This window comes from Phyllostomus hastatus, unplaced genomic scaffold (genome assembly GCF_019186645.2).
Source record: "Phyllostomus hastatus isolate PE091 unplaced genomic scaffold, TTU_PhHast_1.1 phas_scaffold_12, whole genome shotgun sequence".
Classification (NCBI taxonomy): Eukaryota; Metazoa; Chordata; class Mammalia; order Chiroptera; family Phyllostomidae; genus Phyllostomus; species Phyllostomus hastatus.
Window position 1 is genome coordinate 3,202,644 of NW_025334007.1, and position 6,636 is coordinate 3,209,279.

At 44.4% G+C, this 6,636-nt stretch overlaps 1 pseudogene; it reads right to left on the bottom strand.

The window, feature by feature from the left end:
- Positions 1-4,328: 4,328 nt before the first annotated feature.
- On the bottom strand, positions 4,329-5,514 carry LOC123829910 (annotated as a pseudogene).
- Positions 5,515-6,636: the final 1,122 nt, after the last annotated feature.

The following is a 6,636-nucleotide window of genomic DNA, read 5'->3' on the forward strand; positions in this document are numbered from 1 at the left end:
CCCCTCAGCTAGGAAGAAGCTCCCTACCTCCAGTTGCATTCTCTTGGAAGCTTGAGCAGAAACCAGTTTCAGACTCAGAAGAAAGAACACGTGGGAAAGGCCATTTAGGCCACTTTCCAGTCTGTGCAAACACAGTGCTCACTCCTCACTAGTGATCCAGTCTGCGTCACCTGATCTGAGATGTCCACATAGAGTTTTGGGGTCCAAAGCATTACAGAGGGTATATTGGTCTGCTTGGCAGACCAATATAACAAAACAAAACACCACTGTTAAAACAAAACACCACTGACTAAGTGCTTTACACAGCAAAAATTTATTTGCTCATAGTTCTGAACGATGGGAAGTCAGTCGTTCAGACTTCAAAATCAAGGTGCTGGGCAATTCAGCTTCTGGTGAGGACTCTCTTCTTTGATTGCAGATAGACAGCTTCTCACTATCCCCTCATAATTGCCTTTCTTCAGCGCATGTGAGTGGGCAGAGAGAGGGAGAGATAGAGAGAGAGAGAGAGAGAGAGAGAAATCTCCCTATTCCTATAAAGCCACTAATCCCATCCTGAAGTCCCCACGTTCACGGCCTCTTCTAACCCTTATCACTCATTTCCAAATACCACCACAATGAGGGTTATGCCTTCAATACATGAATTGGAGGTGGGGGACACAACTCCCTTGGCCCAAAATAGAGTCTTCATAATAAATAGCTCTCCCAGAAATCTTTAACATGGCAGGTTGTCCCCTGGCTGGTGTGGCACAGTGGATTGAGCACCAGCCTGCAAATCAGAGGGTTGCCGGTTCGATTTCTCCTTGGGGCACATGACTGGGTTGCGAGCCAGGACCCCAGTAGGGGGGCACGTGAGAGGCAACCACACATTGATGTTTTTCTCCCTCTCTTTCTCCCTCCCTTCCCCTCTCTCAGAAATAAATGAAAACAAATCAATAAATCTTCTTTTAAAAATATAATATGGCAGGTTGCTTGTGGAGAATTCGGGGACTTTCATTCCAGTCATCATTATTTCCCTCTTGAAGACCCAGCAAATGTGATGCATCAGTTTGAACAACGGGGGAAAAAAGGAGCTCTTTATTAAGTCAGGACACATAATGACATTGCAACATTAGTACTATATACTTAACCAGAAAAAAGGGAGATGTGCTGCAGAAGCGGGGTGAAGGGCAGAGAAAGAACCCCAGAGTAGCTGAATGCCAATGGGACAAAAACATGACTTCTTATCCAATGAGATCTTAACTGTCAAAGACCTTCAGGTCTTGGCTATCAATCATCAGCTGTGGGACTTGGGCAAATTGCTCACCTCTCCGAAGCTCATTTTCCACATTTATAAAATGAGAGTAGTAATATAAAACATTTCTCAAATTTGTTATGAGACCATGAGACTATGGGAAGAGCAATTGAAAATGCTGATTTCAATAATAATGTTGCTCATCGTGTGGATCAGGGTGTTCTCACTAAGACACACATCAGAGACACTGTGTCACAGAACTTTGTTCCCACGGTGTGTGCCCCTCCTCCTGTCTCCTGGGATGAATATTTGAAGATGTAAAACAAGGTTAAGTGTCTTTTCACCCAGTCTGCATTGCCTTCACAAATTTTAATAGTCTAAATTACATAATCCCACCAAGCCTTCTCCTTATTAGAATCAAAAAGATCCAAACCTCTTGCAACTACTTTGATTAAATATTTTCCAGTGGATTTTAGGATTATTTAAAAGAAAAAATCCATTAATATATTGCTGGGGTCTGCCCTGCCTGGTCTCAGGAAGCTGTAATCGCCCGTAGCTAAGGCTAAGTAAGAGGCCTCAGAACCAGGAGACACTGAGGAGACAAAACTTATTTCCTTGACATGAACGCTGCCTGCTCTGTGCCATCCCCCAATGCTTGATCAGTTAACCAATGACGGGTAAGATTTCCCAAGGGAGGAATCGCCTAAGACAGGCATGATCATGTGGAGGCCTCAGGGGAAGGACTTGGAGGGCTGTGGAAATGAAGGGGTGATCAACATCGACCCCTGCCCCCTCGGCTTTGCTAAAGCCTGAGTCCATGAGAAATCCAAGTCTCCCGGCTGCCTTTGTCTCCTCTGCCTGACTCAGGCCTGAGGAAATAACAGGGGTGGTGCAGTCCAGACCAGAGTCGGCGGACCCCCGGGGTAATCAGGCCTGGGACATAGAATATGAAAGATCCTGTAAGATCTACTTGCTGAAGGATGCTCTTCAATTAGAATATGAAGGCGCGGGCAGGAAACGAAACTAAGTTTTTGAATCCTATAGTCTTTTTAAATAATAAAACCCCAAAATCTCAGCCCAGAATCCCAGTGGGAGATCTGCCAGCCGCTTTCAAAGATAACTATTTGTTTTATCTTCCCTGTCAGACTTTAATTCACAAACTGTACCTGTATTCTTTTTTTTAAAGATTTTATTTATTTATTTTTAGAGAGGGAAGGGAGGGAGAAAGAGAGAGAAACATCAATGTGCGGTTGCTGGGGGTCATGGCCTGCAACCCAGGCATGTGCCCTGACTGGGAATCGAACCTGTGACACTTTGGTTTGCAGCCCGTGCTCAATCCACTGAGCTACGCCAGCCAGGGCTGTATCTGTATTCTTAATAAAAGCCTGCTTGGGCAGGAAAACAAGACGCTCTCCACTAGAGAGAGTGGCCGTTTCATACCTACTTCTCCACAGGACTCAGTTGTCCATGTGTATGTTTTTCTCATGTTTTGATGAGCATCTGCAGTGATGGGTACTGCTGGCTGGTATCCATCACAATATATTACCCTAATAAATATTTGAGTGTCCACTAAGTTCTGTTCTAGGTACCAGGTATACATCAGTGAACAAAATAGACTAAAGTCCCTTATGATTCATACCAGTATAAATAACTACAATGATATAAACTTCTCAAAGTCCGCTGCCTTTGTTCCAGAACCCCTATTAAAATGGTCACTGTCTCCTTTCTCAAATAAAGTCGGTATTTAATTCGTACTTTGACAGTGCAAACTAATGAAGGAATCTTTAGTGCTAGAGATGAAGTAATGTGGAGTTTATCAGATGAAATGAAGATCAAGAAAATGACACAGTTTAAAAAATGAGCATGGTAAGAAGAGAAAGAAAAATCTCTTTGTGACCGTCATTAATTTTTCATTCTCTTTAAAGGTTTATTTTACAATGTAAAAAAGGGAGGAAACATCTTGAGGTATTTATAATATATAACAAGCCCCAAATCCACAATAAATATATCTAAAGCAAAATAAAAGAATTTTAGGAGTAACTTCAGCAATCTATCATATTGAAAAATTATAACAGTGCATGGGTTCTCTCGTCCTTACAGTTTTAAAAGTCACTGTGTAGTTAGTTGTTTTACTATACTTTCAAAATCAAGTTTTTTGACAGGGCCCAGAAAGTCAGCTTCATTGCTAGTTACGAGATAATCTTTGAACATTTATACCAATCATATCAAAACTAGCAAAAGTTTAGCTGCAATTGTTGGGGGAGGGGTGGCCTGTCTGGGTTTCCTTTTTCAAAGTGAGTTCTTTGGTACTAATCTGAGGGTGCCAGTTTTCTATTGTGCTGGCCCCATGCCTCCTACAAGTTGCTGATTCACTTTATGGAGTGGAATTAAGATCCTGTCTGAATCAATAGGCATTTGTAGCACAGAGTGCTAATTCTCCCCCAACATCCATTTTCTGTTTCTTCTAAGGAAATAGAAATTGTAGCTAGGCACAGCATTCATAAAGGTAGGTGAGATCTTGGAAAGCAGCTCATGGGCATTGAAAGCAATAGCATTGGGGTGAATAACACAGATTTATAACATTGAGCAGTGTCCGCTGGCTCTTGCTACTTTTAGCAGCGTCCTATGGAGGGATGGACCCCAGTCAGAACGATCTAGACAGAAACCAAAAATGGAAGAGAACATAGCTCTATTAAGAGTCATTTTTATCTGTGGCCTGAGATTTCAGAGCCCTACACAAATGCAAAAGCCAACTGCTTTCTGCAACTCCGCAGTGAAGCAGTTTAAAGAGGCTACAAAAAAGAAAAACTTGGTAAGAGAAAACATTGGGCTCTGCAAGCACCTTCCTTCTTGACCAGTAAATGAGAGCCAGAGTAGAGGTAAAGAGCGTATTAAGAATGTCAACCTCCCACCCAAACCTATTAAGAAGAGCTTCAGGAAGCAACTAGCAAGTTGAATGATAGGAAGATGAGTCAGCGCAGAGCACAGTGGAAAAAGCAAGAGACTACGCCTGGAAGAGATCGTGGGCTACAGTTACTTCTTCTTCCTTTTTTCAAAATAGAGCTTTTGTCATCTTTTTACATTAAAAAATAATATCTTATTGTTGGATCATCCTTCTTCCTCTGGAGCTGTGCTTGGGGCCACTCTGACACTCGGTCTCTTCATTACCAATCAAGGAGGGGGTCTCTGTAGGACCTCCTTGAAGCCCTTGGGAAGCAGGAAGCTATCAGTATTCCCTGCAGTCAGGATCAACCCATTGGCAGAGCGCAAGGGGGCATCAGGGGCCTGTTGATGAGCATGGCTACTTTACAATTGGGCCGCATGTCAGTGATGACACCAGGGCTCCCAGGCAGTCCTGGGGCCAGATGGATGTGTATTCTTCCCCAGCAGGACAAGCCCTTGAGCAAGATGGATGGTCAGTGCTGCCAGAATATGCCCTGGATGAATATCACAGAAGGTGCCTGTGGGGTTTCCAGGGGTATCAGCTCTAACTCAGTTACCTGCAAGTGTTACCAGCTGGAGGGTTCTTGTTCCTCCCAGGATAGGAATAAAGGAAGGAGCTGAAATCAACAGAGAAGGTGAAGAGCATTTGGAAGGAAAGGAGTTTATTTAAGATGTGTGGGACAGCTCAGTACACTGAGGCAATGCACACTGGACAGAGAATATCGCACCCCGATTTACAGCTGGGGTCTGCCTTATATGGTCACACACTTCCTCCTCCCGCTTTGGTGGGTTGGCACTTGACTCACGTGGGCACAGGGCAGATCCCTTTGTTCTTTGGATTTCCCTCACCAGCGGGCTGGCACTGGCTTGTGCAGGCGCAGAATGGATTTCTTTGTTCCTCAGGTCCTTCTTTTGGTGAGCTGGCTGTGATTCGCACAGGTGCAGAAGTGCTACATGCTCTAACCTGCAACCTTCATTAACATCTTAGGTCTCCACCCAAGGGTGTGTCTTTTCCTTGGATTTGACTCCTAAAGTGGCCTCCTACACAGGGAGTGACTTTGATTGGCCTGGGTGAGAGGGCCAGAGCTGGGGTTGCCCGCAGCAGGGCAAACTGCTGCTTGTCATTGTTGTCTACCATGCACAGCACATCTTCAACAGAAAATTTTCAAAACTAGGGCAGCTGGAGGAGGGCAGCTAGGGACACAAAGCTATTGGCCCCCATGGGAAGCTCCAGCTTCAGGGGCTATGGTGTAGAGCTTGGTCCGGTTCCTAGGTTCTATTAGCCCTTCTACACCCCTGGGCCCTGCTGTTTTCTGCTTCCTTCCTCCAGAGGAGTTCATGGCCTAGACAGACTCCCACTGCCTGGCCACTGACCCTGCACGATGGTTACTTCTTTCTTATTTTTCTTTAAGATTTTTACTTACTTATTTTTTTTAGAGGGGAGAAGGGAGAGAGAAAGAGAGGCAGAAAAACATCAATGTGTGGTTGCCTCTCATGTGCCCCCAGTGGGGGACCTAGTCTGCAACCCAGGTATGCACCCTGACTGGGAATCGAACCAGCAACCCTTTGGGTCGCAGGTCGGTACTCCACTGAGCCACACCAGCCAGGGCAAGGTTACTTCTACATGTAACTGAAATGCAGCAAATAGACCAGAAGCCTATTATATGTTAGAGGGAATATGAAAGCCTAAGAAACCAAAAACTTGGCATGCAAATACCTATGATGATTACAGCCTCTGTAAGGAAGAAAAAATAATTCCCCCTCTACATTTCTAGGTTCTTACCTGAGACCCCCACCTCACTCCGTAATACAAGACAAACTAGTAGGAGAAAAACAAACAGGAGTTTATTAACATGTATAATTCCTGTATACAAGGGAGAGACCCAGGAAAACTGAGCAACTTCCTGAATTGTTCAAGCCACCACCTCAAATACCACTTCCAGCTAAAGACAACGAAGAATTGAGGGTGGGGAGTCAGTAATGGAGGGCCATCAGCCAAAGCGCAGCAAATTAAGGTAAGGTTGTTGTGTAGACTGAAGTCATTGTTTTCTCCATTGACAAGAGTTTCTAGACATTTAGAATCATTCTTCGCTTTCTGCTATACAGAGGGAGACAGCCTTACAAGGGGAGATTTCCTTCACAAGTGTCAATATCTCTTAGAAAAGGATAACTTCTACTTGGTTTTCAGAACTTCTCCAGTATCTGCTGTTTCTTTAAAATAATTAGCTCAACATAACCTTTGTTTCATGGAGGCATATGTCGGGGTGGCAAATTCTGCTCCCCTTCACCACCAAGCACTGTTAAGGCACCCAAAATGCTCAACAGGAAACCAGCTGTGAAAGCCCGGCCATCCCCAAGAAAGGCCCACTGCAGATAAGTGGCCATAATCATCTATGGAAATGAACCTGCCAGAGGGCAGCGACTAGGGCCATAGAGGACAATGGACAAGGGGTACCTTTAAG